At 50.5% G+C, this 13,659-nt stretch overlaps 1 protein-coding gene across 2 annotated transcripts in view; it reads right to left on the bottom strand.

Moving 5' to 3' along the window:
* Positions 1-8,488, bottom strand: part of NRF1 (nuclear respiratory factor 1) — a 58,608-nt gene extending 50,120 nt beyond the window's left edge. For both annotated transcript variants that reach the window (XM_069003808.1, XM_069003809.1), the window contains exon 1: positions 8,430-8,488. The gene's annotated coding sequence lies outside the window, so the exon portion shown is untranslated. The remainder of the gene's footprint in view (positions 1-8,429) is intronic.
* Positions 8,489-13,659: the final 5,171 nt, after the last annotated feature.

The raw sequence follows: 13,659 nt of genomic DNA, 5'->3' as shown, positions 1-13,659 counted from the left end.
AACGCGCCCTCTTTGTCACAATCTCACATCAAAGAGCAAAGAAATCCCCCTGCAGGAAAAACTTCACATGTGGCAAGGCTGGAAAAGAAACAAGTAGGATTTCACACGTATTTATTAGGAGAAAACCTCCCAGTTGCTGCTGAAAGCTGCCGTTGGGTGATGTGACAGGACACATCACGGACCATGGCATTGGCAATGGGTCCTTTTTGCAGCTTAATTTCCCATATTTAGCACCAAACACCAGCAGGAAGCCACAGGGTGAACACAAGGATGAGGTGGATTCTTGAGTCCTCTTGAAGACTCTCCTCAAGCTTTGGCATCAAGAAATAATATCCCAGTTGGAATCAACCCTCCCCGGGAAGATCCCAAGGAAAAAAGGGCACATTTAGGGCTCGGAAAGCCACGGGAAGGGCAACCACCACATCCCAGCCTGTGCCAGCCGAGTGTAACCCAAAACTGGAAGCGAAACTGCACCACAGAACCGTAAACCACTGGATGGAATTCTCATTTAGCATTCCCGTGCTTTGTGGTGACTCTGCCTCACCAGCATCCACCAGCAGCACCTGGGCCAGAACCCTTTTTTCCCTAAAATCTTTTTGCAGGATGTGTGGTCTGCCACAAGTTTAAGAACCAGAACATGATTAATGCCATTCTCTGAGGTAATACTTTGTCACCTTAGACATTCTTTCATTTTATTTAAAGAACCACAGAGAAATCCCAATTTTAACCTATTTTCCTCAGACCTGCAGAACCCAGGAGTCATTTTAAACAGTGTGAAGCGAGTTACTCATCTTTAGTCAATTCAGCTTTTTTAATTAACAGGCAAAAGTGGTCTTTTAAGAATTCCTAGCCCAATAAGCAGAGGCTGCTGTTTGCTGACAGCATTCCTGGTTCAGCACAGAGGCGCAGCCCCCTCAGCCTGGCAGGATTACAGCTGGAAAAGATGGAGCGTGGCCCTCGCTGGCTGCTTTAAGGTGCAAATATTCCCAGTTTTAATCCTCTTTTATGGAGAGAGAGGATCAGTGGTTATGCTGGACTACCACAGGGAACGAGAATGGGAGTGGGTTACACAGAAAGGTTTGAGCAAGAGAGCGGCGCCAGAGACGCCGCGGCCTCGTCCCGACGAGGCTCTGAGCTGTGAAGGACCACCACGTGTCCAGCACGGATGAGCTCTGTCCAGCCTTGGCTACATCATGGAATATCCTCAGCTGGAAAGGATCCACATGATCATCGAGCCACCTCCTGGCCCTGCCCAGACACCCCAACAATCCCACCCTGTGCATCCCTGGCAGTGCTGTCCAAACGCTCCTGGAGCTCTGGCAGCCTTGGGAATGTGCCCATTCCCTGGGGAGCCTGGACAGTGCCCAGCACCCTCTGGGGAAGAACTTTTCCCTGATATCCAATCTGACCCTCCCCTGCCGCAGTTCCATACCATTCCTTGGATCCTGTCCCTGGTCACAGGGAGCAGGGATCTCAGCTGCCCCTCCTGAGGAAGCTGCAGCCCCCGATGAGTCTCCCCTCCTCTCCTCCAGGCTGGACAAACCAAGTCCCCTCAGCTGCTCCTCCTGTGGCCCCTCCAGCCCTTTCGCCATCCCTGTGTCCCTCCTTTGGACACTCTCCAACACCTCTGTACCTTTTTTCTCTTGTGGTGCCCAAAACTAGGATGGATGGATCACCTTAAGGACTTGGTCCTCATGTGGCATTAACTCAACAAGATCAGCACATGGTAAGAACAGACAACACAGCCCAAACCACATTTAATTATCAAACTTCCACCCTAAATGGCAGCCTGGCTACCCCTGGCTACCCCTAAGTGGTTCAAGAACGCATCTGCTTGGCTGCAGAAGATGCACCCGAGGAGGAAAAATTCCCAAGAAAATCTACTGGGAACTAATGAACATAAGGATATGGAGCGAGTCCAGAGGGGCCCCGGAGCTGCTCCAGTGCTGCAGCCCCTCTGCTCTGGAGCCAGGCTGGAAGAGCTGGGGATGCTCACCTGGAGAGGAGAAGCTCCAGGGAGAGCTGAGAGCCCCTTGCAGGGCCTAAAGGGGCTCCAGGAGAGCTGCAGAGGGACTGGGGCCAAGGGCTGGAGGGCCAGGAGCCAGGGAATGGCTTCCCAGTGGCAGAGGGCAGGGCTGGATGGGAGATTGGGAATTGGGAATTGCTGGCTGGGAGGGTGGGCAGGCCCTGGCACAGGGTGCCCAGAGCAGCTGGGGCTGCCCCTGGATCCCTGGAAGTGCCCAAGGCCAGGCTGGACACTGGGGCTGGAGCAGCCTGGGACAGTGGGAGGTGTCCCCGCCCACAGCATGAGATGAGCTTTAAGGTTCTTCTAACCCAAACCATTCCACAATTCCATGATGACTCTAGGACCCTGAAAAGGGAAATTGTCCCCTGTGCAAACAACACACCAGGTACACGAGAAAATCCCGTGGTCACACCCGCAGCCTCACATTCCACACCACTAAAATTTGTGTTTTCTGGAGGGAAAAAAAGTGCATTTCCAGCCCAACCACACCAAAGAGATTTGCCTGCGAGCCTTTCAGGTCGAAAGCACCTCCAAGCTGGGTTTAAACGCTGCTTCCCACATTTCCCTCTCCATACTGCCGGAGCCTGGTGAGCAGGCCAGGTGCTCTCCATGTCCCGCTCCGTACCCGGCTGCCTCCCACACGGGCACAGGGGACACTGCAGCCCCACACCCGGGGAGAACATCCAGAACTGCTCCATCCTGGAATTCCAGCCCTGACCCACCTCAACTCTGTGCTCGAGCGGGGCTTTTCCTGCTTTGAGCACGGAATGCGAATCCTGTGGGAATTCCAAGTTTTTACGGCTCCTGCAACAACCCCGCGTTTGATACGCTGAAAATGGACCGTGAATTTTTATTTGCTGCTACATTTTGTACTTCAGATGCCTTTCACATCTCCCCACCACCACCTCCATCTACATATGCTTCCGATTATCGGGGCTGAAGTATTCCAACCATTCCCAGGGAAATTCACCGTTTCCTTCTGGAGCAAGAGACCAAATCCACTGATTTGCCCCCAAATCGCTGGGAACGCTCATGATGCAGAATTAATAAGCCTGAAAATAACCCAACTTTCCACCCAAAGCAACCAGGAGAAGAGCTCTGAGTCCACCAGCTCCTTCTAGGAAGGGAATGGAGCGGCACTATTTAAGTCCCTTCTCCTTCCAAAGGGAAATCAGGAGTTAAAGGATTTTCTTGGTGCCCAAGGAAGCGGCTGCAGAAGCAGCAGGAGACTCTAAGGGCCGACACCAAAAATAAACTTCTTCAATTGCACAGCATTTCTCAGCATAAATAAAACATGGGCACTCTGGGCTGTGGTCTTGCAAGTATTTTTGACCCAGACTAGGGGGAAGTTTTCCAAGCCTGGAAGTCATCCCTGTTTGATTCCTTTAATTAGATGGTTATGTAATGAACAGTGGGAGGGACTCGGTTACTTCTGGATTGGCTTCCTTGGTCACATTAGTTACAAGCAAACGTGGTCTGTGAGTGAAAATACACTTTCTTGGTTTTTTTCCTTATGCATTTGAGGTCAGATGAATTTTGCAGGACCAAAAAAGTTGAGTTTCCCTCCTCAGGTCTGTAGGATCTGAGCAAGCCATTTATAATTTATAGGCACCACAGGCAGCACACAAACAGGTAAAATAATTCACACATCTGCCTTGCAGAGGCTGAGAGTCACCAACACCCAACAAAAATAACTCTCGAAACCAAGGAGACACCTGCTTCCACCCTCCAGCACAAACCCAGGCTCCACTCCCCGCCAAAAGCAGCACGGGCCCTGAGAAAGGGTGGAAAACAGGAAGAAAAGGAGACTTTGGCATTCCAAATCCTACTGATTCGGAATACACCTTCCACCCTGAAGCATCCTCGGGGTTTTTGTACAGCTACGTCTATTTTTTTTCGGGAGGGAAAAAACAAGATGGAATTTCATTGACATCAAAATGTCAACGCGCATCAGGATGAGCTGCGAGCTCCACCAAACACAGCCTGCAGCTCCCCGTGCTCCATCTGGCAGTAGAAGGGATTCCCTCTTGGACTCCTTCTCGGAGTCTGGCAGCAACCCATCCACAACAAACCCAGAGCAGCCTCAGAGTCCTCCCCAAAAAACTGGGATGCAGCCTGAGCTCCAAAACAAAGCAGGGGCACAGCCTTGGTTACCTGGGCACCCTCTCACGCTCCTGGTGAGAACACAGGGACTGCTCCTGGTTGTAGCTGTGCTACTCCCAAAGGAAAACGGGCTCTGAGGTTTCCCAGGAAGTGGACAAACAACTCCAGCCAACCCTCCCAGTGGGACTGTCCACCTGGCCACTGGATCAGCCCCAGCAGTTTTGGGGAAAAAAAGCAAAAGGACCAGAACCAGGGAAAACACAAATATTGAACCCCATTGCAATTGCTGCAGTGGGTATGGAACAAACCCGAATTCCCCCAAAGCTGGAAGGTCCTGCACGGCCCAGGTTTAGCCTGGAGTGGTCCCTCCAGCCCTGGCACAAAGCTCTGCCCAACTCTGGACCTTAAACCCTTTCCCACGGCCCACTACAGCCTTTAGGCTGGAAAAGCGGTGAGAATTTCTGGTGGAAGCTTCAGTTTCAGGAGATAAAAGACACCAGTGATGTTCTGAGTTTCACAGCTTGCAGTATTCGGAAACCAGAGGGGTTTTGCCAGGATTTATTTACCTGGCTTGGATTGACAGGGAAAACGAGCTGATGAAGAGATTCACAAGAGCAAGCACACAAATTCCTTCACTAAAATAAGTGATAATGGATCGGGGCAGGGGTGTGGATCCACAGTCAACAGTGGGAATGTGGGAAAGCACTGCACTGATGTAACAAACAGCTGAAATCCAAACCCTGAGAGGATGGATTCCCTTTAAACACACACAGACACCGCCCTAGTGCCAGGGCCAGAGGGCCACTTCATCCAAGGGAATGGCTGGAGCTCTGTCAGGGGGGTTTAGCAGGAGATCAGGAAAAGGTTCTGCCCCCAGAGGGTGGTGGGGCACTGAACAGTACAAGTAAAATCCCCACTGTGCAGCAGAAGTCATTTTAAAACCCAAAAAAGGTGGTTTAAAGTTATTTTATTAACTATCTCGGGCACTGGGTAATGACTAACACAAAATATCTGAACTGTGTTTTTCTTCCCACACATCAACTTCAGAAGCGGCGTAAGGAAGATAAAAAGTCCAAGGCTGAATTTCACAGAACTCCCTGCACCGAAAATCATCAACACAACCCCACCATTGCTACTGACAGCACAAAATGTTCTTATGTAGAGAAGTCCGGATTCCATTTTCTTGGTAAAAGAGATACAGGAGCACAGCAGAGTTCACTGTGCCCTGCTGCCTTCCTGGAAGACAATTTCCCAGATCAGAGAAGGGTAATGCATAAAAAATAATAATTCCCAAAGCCTTCGAGAGAGAGAAACTGCGTGGAAATCTCCCTTCTTTGGAAAAGCAATGGAAATATTCCCAGAGCTTGTAGATGCACATGGCAGAAGCTGGACATGACACAGCCTACAAGGGAGATGGACACGAATGGTGGTCCCAGTGCTCCCAGTCTGGGCTCCTCCACTCTCCTGGGGTTCCTTGGTTTCCCTTACAAGGCTGAAATATTCCAGGCCTGAGCTTGCCAGAAGTGAAACTGCCTGGTTTAAGGCTGAGAAAAGGTGATTCAGGCTCCTGAGCCAGAGAAAAGTTATGAAATTCCAACACATGAAGAATTCCTCAGGCCAAGACACCCGTGGGCTGCCAGGTGGACATTGGAGCAGCTGCCCAGGCACGGGGCTCCTGTCCAGGGAATTCCAGACAATTACCTGACAGGAAAAACCCCACCGTGGCCAACCTCCCCCAGGAGCGAAGTGGCCTTTGCTCATGGAATCATGGAATTGTTAAAGTTGGGAAAACCCTCCAAGACCATCGAGTCCAACCACCAACTCAGCACCGCCGTGCTCGCCACTGAACCACGGCCTCCAGTGCCACATCCACAGGTTCTGAACAATTCCAGGGATGGGGAAGTGTTCCACCACCTCCCTGGGCCACCTCCACAGCTTAATTCCCTCCGTTTTCCCACACATTTTCCTGATGGAGCCACACAGAGGTGCAATCCTTAACCCACACCAAGGAGTCCCACTGGCAGAGCTGGGTTTTCCAGGATGGCTTAATTTACTTCTGGAATGGGACGGTTGTTGTCCTGGCCAAGCTACCTCCATCAGACCACACACTTCCTAAATCCTAAAATATTCCAAGGGCTGCACAAACCCCACACAGGATGAGGCTGAGGGCTCCCAAGCTCGCTGTGTTTATGGCCTGTGCACAAGAGGTCATCGTAAAACCTCACAAAAATTATGTGAGGCCGCCGAAAAACAACTGGGATGCAATAAAACTCCATAAAAACCAACTGAGACGCTCTGTAAAACACCAAACACGTGCAGAAATTACCAAGGAAGATGAGAGGATTTAAATAAACACTGCACTGTAACACTTTGTGGAGTCCCAGGATGGTTTGGGTTGGAGGGGACTTTAAATCCCACCCCATTCCACCCCCTGCCATGGGCAGGGACACCTCCCACTAGCGAGGCTGCTCCAAGCCCCAGTGTCCAACCTGGCCTTGGGCACTTCCAGGGATGGATGAGCAAGATTAAAACCCAGAAAAAACATTTTATATAATCCTGGGCTTTCCAAAGGTACCATCATCACACACTTCCTCTTTCACCCTTGATGGAAAAAAAAAAAAAAAATCATTGCTCCCAGTTTTACCACCAGCACGAAAACTTCAATTAAAAAGATGAACAATTCTCTCACCCATTTCCCCAATATTTGGGCGTTGAAAGTTCACTGTGAGAGAATTTAAAAAGGAGCAATTGCGATGTGGATGAAGGAGAGGATGAGGCAAAGGCTAAAGTGAGGATGAACACGAGTTCATACTGGGAATCCTCTCAGGACATGGGAAGAGGCTCTAAAACTGTGCCTGGAAAGCCGCAAAGCTCAGAGACAAAACCACAACAGCCAGGCCCTGCCGAAGGTAAAACCCCCAAATGTTCCCCAACCTGGAAATGACAGCTCAGTGGAGAAAAAAATAAATTAAAATATAAAGCAAAAGTTCCCAAACTTGAAGCGAGAAAACATCTCCCCACACAACAAAAATCATCTGTAGCTGCAAGAAAGCTGAGACGTGGTAACCTCAAATGCAGGAAGAGTCCTGAGCTGAATTATTTCTGTCCCTTAATTATTATTTACACTAAAAAGGTCCTGAGCACCTCAGTCACAGCCAGGTCTGTCCTGAGCCAGATGTCTGAGAGTCCTTTTTTGGGTATATTGATACATACCCAGGTACACCCCTTTTTAATAGGCCATTTGCACCCCTTTTTTGGGTATATGAAATGGAGGGGAGGTGAGTGATTAACACGTTTCAACTCGCTCCTGTACAAAAGGAGGGAAATGATACATGTAGGAAATGTGAAGAAAAATAAAGGGGAGGGGGAAAGGGGGAGAAAAGGGGAGAAAAGAGGGATGATAGGAAAAAATGGTGGGGGGAGAAGGGAGAATGAAGGGGAACTTCATTAATGATCTCAGAGGTCTTTTCCACCCTAGCTGGTTCTGTAATTCGGGGGGGGGGGGGGGGGGGGGAAGAGGTGAAGTGGAAAAAAAACAGGGATAAAGGAGGAAAAAAGGGGGCATGAAGAGGAACTTCATCAAGGTTGGACTCATTTATCTCTGATGCCTTTGACAACCTTAATTTATTCTGGGGGGGAAAAGAAGGAGGGGGGTGAAAGGAAAAAAATGGGGGTGAAGGGAAATAAAAGGAGGGGTAAAGGGGAAAAAAGGGGGTGTGAAAAGTAAAAAAATGGGGGTGAAGGGAAATAAAATGAGGGGTAAAGGGGAAAAAAGGGGGTGTGAAAAGTAAAAAAAAAGGGGGTGTGAAAAGTAAAAAAAAATGGGGGTGAAAGCAAAAAAATGGGGGTGAAGGAAAAAGGGTGGGTGAAGGCAAAAAAAAAAAGAAAACAAAAGGGGGGGGTGAAGGGGAAAAATAAGAAAGGCTAAAGAGGGGAAAAAAAAAAAAAGCGGTGGAGAGGGCTAAAAGGAAAAAAGAAGGCGATCCGAGAATACCAGGGCAAACGGCGAAGCAAAAAGCCCCGCCAATGTCTGCGGCCGCGGCCCAACTTCCCCGCCCGGCCGGGCCCGGCTCAGCCCGGGCCGGCGCTCCGGGGCCGCCCCGCGCCCGCCGCCCCCCGGCCCGCGCCCCCCGCCGCCCCGGCCCGGCCCCCCCCGCGCTGCCCCGGCCCCGGGGCCGGCCCCGCGGGCCCGGCGCGGCCGGGCGGTCGCGGCCGCCGGGGGAGCGGGTGCGGGCGGCGGGGGCCCCGCGTTGGTGCGGCTGCGCCGGGGCTGGAGGAGATTGCGCGGTAGGACGCTCACCTCAGAGCGGCTGCGCTGCGGCGGGCCCGCGCCGCGGGGCCGCGGCGGGCGGAGGGCGGGCGGCGGGCGGGGGGCGAGCGGGGCGGCGGCGCGGGTCGCCCTCGGCCGCCGCGGTGGCGAGCGCGGGAGGCGGGGACCGGCGGCGGCGGCGGCGGCGGAGGAGGCCGGGGACAGCGAGAGGGGGGGAGCGGGACGTATGACGTCATAGCGCCGCGCCGCCGCCATCTTGGGGAGGGCGAGGGCGGCGGGGGCGGCCATGAGCGGGAGGTCGGGCGGGGGGGCGCCATGTTGGGGAGGGCGCGGGGGCGCGCGGGGGGCGAGGGCGGCCGGCGCCATGTTGGGAAGGTCGCGGCCGTTCCCGCCTCAGGGGGGCTGAGGGACGCGGGGCCTCGGCAGAGCGGGACCATTGCAAAAACCGGGTTTGACTGAAAATCGAGGGAAAGCGGTTTAAAATAGGTGGGGTTTTTTGCCCCCCCTTTTTTTTTTTTGGTGGAAAAATCCTGTTTAAAATGGAAGTTGTGAAAAATATCAGTTTAAAATGGAAATTGCGGAAAAATCGGTTTTAAATTGATTTTTTTTTTGCCATATTTTTGGTGAGAAAATCCAGTTTAAAATGGAAGTTCTGGGAAAATGCATTTTAAAATAGAAATGTTGAAGAAATCTGTTTAAAATATTTTTTTTCTATTTTTTTGTGGGGAAAAATATCACATTTAAAATGGATTTTTCTTCCCTTTTTTTTTTGGCAGAAAAACCCATTTTAAAATGGAAATTGTGGAAAAAGTCCAGTTCAAAATGGAAATGTTTCCCTTTTTTTTTGGCAGAAAAATCCAGTTTAAAACAAATATTTTCCTTTTTTTCTTTTTTTTTTTTCCCCAGATCCAGTTTTAAATGGACATTTTCCCTTTTTTTTTTTTTTTTTTTTTTTTTTTTTGGTGGGAAAACCAGGTTTAAATTCGGATTTTCCCCCCATTTTTTGTGGAAAATTTCAGTTTAAAATAAAAATTTTACTCTTTTGTGTGCGTAAAATCCAGTTTTAAATGGATTTTTTCCCCTTGTTGTTGCAAAAAAATCTGGTTCAAATCATGTTATTCCCCATTTTGTGTGGAGAAGTCCAGTTAAAAATGGGAATTGTTTCCATTTTGTGTAGAATTCACAATTCACCGCTCGCTGTCCCCAAGCAGCGGAGAGGGTCAGTGGGACTTAATGATCTTAAAAGTCTTTTCTGATGTAAAAGATTCCATGGTTTAGGGAGTCGAAAAATAAAGGAGAAGGATTTAAAACACAGAGGGGAAAGGAGCTGAGGGGAATAATAAAAACTGGTGTAAATCTGTGGGTTTTTTGAGTCTTGAGGTGGGACTTGATACCTGATTCCCTGAACGTGTCGGATTTGTTTTTCCTTAGGAATGACGTGGAAAACACAACGGGAACAGGCACGAGGAGAAGAGTTCCCAAAAGCTGGTGAAGAGCAGCCTGGAAAGCAAAATATTTTTAGGGGTATCCCTTCATTTAAGGGATCATTCGTGTTTATTCCATGCTCTGTGCTGGAGGTCTGGTGGATCAAAAATTCCTTGGGCTTTTAATGAATCACCCCACAAGCCTGGCATATCCTGGGATCTCCACAGGAGGAAGGTCCTGCAGAAAGGTGGATTTAGGTGAGCCACCAGGAAAATCCCACGGGGGTAGGATGGGACAGTTCTGGAAGGGCCTCGGGACAGCGGAGTGTGAGCTTTTAGGAGCAGGTTGGACAAAGCAGGGCTCAGGAATGCTGCAGGTGCAGCCGCTCCTGCCTCGGGGAGCGGGGTGGGTGACGGCATTCCCGGAGTCCCATCCAGGTGCGCATTTCCAAGGCCGCATGGTGCTGATGGGTTTGGAATGGTGCTGCTCCATCCGTGGGATTGGGAAAGTGCCCCACATCCCTGAGTTGGTGGCTGTGGAGTGCTGGGACTCGTGGTCTTTTTGGCAGAAGGCAGCCAGGAACAAAGCCTCTCAAAGGAACAGCATGGATATTCATTTGGGATGGACTAGAAATGATCCAAAAAGGCCTCGTTTCCCACTGTGAACAAACGAACACTTTCTTTTTGGAAAACTGAGCATCAGCGCGTGCCTCCCTGGGTTCTCCTGGATATCCAGGCTGTGCTGGGCCGGAATCCTACGTGAAAAGGTTGGGAAAAGACTGATTGGGAGTACAAATGTGCCTGTGGCCAGCAGAAAGAAGGGAGCCATGGGAATGCTGGAGGCTGGTCAGGAAATGCCAAATTCAATGTTCAGGGAAAGACTGGGGAGGAACAACGATACACGGTGGGGAAAGGTTTAAATGTCCACATCCTGGGGTCTGGGAAGGGAAAATCACAGAAAAATCACGGAATCGTGGAATGGGTTTGCTTGGAAGGGAATTTAGGGGCATCCAGTTACAGCCCCTCCCATGGGCAGGGACACCTTTTATTATCCCAGATTTCTCCAACCTGGCCTTGGACACTTCCAGGGATGGGGATTTCACACCTGTGAAACAAATACTGCCTTTGAGAGAACACAAACAGCATTTTTCAGGCGTTCACGGTGCAGACTGGAGGGGGAAGAACACAGCCACAGCTCCTTGGCCTGTTTCTTCTCTCCCTCTTTTCCAGATTAAAAAAAGCAAGTGGCATCCACCGCTTTCCTTTCACGTGTGTCCTTGCAGCAGGGGTTGTTCAGGAATGTGCACTGAGCCGCCTTCGCACGGCTCATAAAGAGCCAGGATGGTTTTCCCTACTCCAGGGAGAATTTTGCTGGTGCAGTGAGTTTGTTTGAAGTGGCCCTGGCCAGGCTCTGCCCTCCACGGCTTCTCTGGGGCTGACCAAGGCTGAGTTTGGGGATGATTCCTGTAGTGAAAAGCTCTGTTAAAGACTGTAGTCCCCAAAATCTGTAATCGTTCTGGAGAGCTGCTGCTGGGGGGATTTTGGATTCCTGCAGCATCTCCCAGCGCCTGTCAGGGCTCTGCAAATGCACTTTTCTGGTCTTACATCTGAGTATTCCCTCTCTCCACATAGTTCTCCCCCTTTGCAGACACTCCTCAGATACTTTCAGCTTATTTTCACTTCTTATTTTCAAATATAGGATATAAATAAATGTAGATATAGTTTGGACAAGTTCACCACAGAATGGTTTGGGCGGGAAGGGAACTTAAAGCATCTCATTCCACCCGCTGCCATGTAGAATTAATGGGGAGACAAAGATCAGACTGAAGAAGGAGGAGATGAGGCGGGAGTTTGTTGGCAGGAAGGCCGTGCCGTCCCCTCCCCACGTGTTGCCTGAAGCTGGTTTTCAAACCAGCTTTTTTTTTTAATCGGTTTTTAGGACAGGCGTGTCCTGACTCATTTCCATGCCAGTGGCTGCTGGAGCACCTGATAATCCCAGTCCTGGAGTGTGGGACAGAGCTGGCAGAGCTCCAGGGAGCCCCAGGGTGACACCTCCTCAGCCCAGCTGCCGTCATCCTCACACAGATGCAGCACACAGAGCTCCCAAAAACGTGCTGCTGCAGTGACTTCCTACAGAGCTGCCGGTCCGCTCACTGTGAGATCCAGCTTCATGTCCAGACTGCTTTCCTGAAGGAAATAAATGCCCAGAGCAGGCCCTGAACACCGATTAGCCCGAGCGGGATGTTTAGGATGTGTTTTTGCTGCGATGTCCCCGTGGCTGCGCGGGTGTCCGCTCACCATGCCCGGGTTTTTGTCGGAGGAGCGGGCAGGCTGAGCTCCGCGCTGGGCAGAGCGATAAGCTCCAGACGGCCGCGCTTCCTCCCCGAAGAACTCCCCAGCTCTGCTCCACTCCCCCGCCTTGCAGGCACCGCCGGGCTGGAGGCAGGAGGGGGTTTTGTCCTCTGTGGCGCCCGAAAGGCACAGGCTGGGTGGTTTCCTTTCAGACAAAGAGAGTATACCACACAATTTTACCCTCATCATCCAACACACCAAAGTCACAGAGTTTTTCCAGTTTTCTCACACCCCTTTCTATGGCCTTTAGCCCAAATTCCTCAGGACTAAGCCGTGGCCATGCTGATTTCCCATGTGAGGAATTTACATTTCTGTAGCCACGCTAAGTTTTAATTTGCTTTCTCAGCAAAACCTTGTGTATCAGAGATTTATCTCACCAATGTTCCTGTACCTAAACAAGACACCCAGGGCTGCTCTAAGCCCCTGCACACATTTAATCAGAGGAATCCCATCCTGAGCTGCTCTGGCTGTATTCATCTAGATAACTAGTCCCGGCATTGATGCAGACATTTAGATTTAGGGAAGATCAATCCTGTGAATCCCAGTTTAGCAATACGTGAGAAGGAAAACCGCAGGTTGGAGGTGTTAATTGTCACCTTGTGCTGATGAAAGGGCAGCAGTGTGGAGAAGGGAGGAAAGCAACAAGAATAACAGGTTTAAAATATGTCACAATATTAAAGGGTGGAAGGAGTGCACTTTGTTACCCTAAAGAGCTGAAAGGAAGGGATTTTAAGGGAACAGGGACATAACAACACTCACTTCATGGAAGATCAGTGTAAAGGCAGCGTTGGGTTCAGGTGAGCTCAGGATTAGCAGCACAGCTCTGCCATGTGCAGGAATAGGAACAGTCCTGGAGCCACCTGAGAGGTGAAGGACCCTGGGACATGCCAAGGGACACCGAGGAGCTCACCAGAGGCACCCCAGGAGGTCACCAGTGTGAATCCCACAAACATCTCCTCTGATCTCCTCTCCTGAGGAATCTTGCAGTGCCAGGCTGGGGAGAACTTTTAAGACCTACTGAAGCATTCTGAGAGACCCCAGCTGTGGTTCTAGGGGAGAAAAGCAAAATATCAGCTGCCAATCTAAGAGCTGGAAGTGTTTCCTACTCTGTTGCCTGCTTTTCTGGTGATGGGAACAGAAACTGTGCAAGGCACACGAATAAGACAATGGAAAGGACGAGGAATTGATAAAAGTGTGTGGATTTCCAAGGAAACAGAGCTACTCCTGGGACAGTTCCCGAAGGGCAAGCTGTAATTATCAGGTACTCCCTCAAATATTGTATCTAATTTCAGGAAGTTCTTCCTGGATAAAGTATCTCAGGAGCCAAAACAACAGGTGACAGAAGCTTTCAAGGACCCCATCTCAGGCCGTGTCATTTGAGAGGAGTTGGAGCCCATGCCAAGCTCGATGGTTCCGACTGGACTAAGACCAAGAGCCTGGTGCTTTGGAAGCTCCAGAACACCCCAGCAGAAGACACCTGTTTT

Source organism: Aphelocoma coerulescens, chromosome 1A (assembly GCF_041296385.1).
Source record: "Aphelocoma coerulescens isolate FSJ_1873_10779 chromosome 1A, UR_Acoe_1.0, whole genome shotgun sequence".
Taxonomy (NCBI): Eukaryota; Metazoa; Chordata; class Aves; order Passeriformes; family Corvidae; genus Aphelocoma; species Aphelocoma coerulescens.
This window is presented reverse-complemented; position numbering and strand designations above follow the sequence as displayed.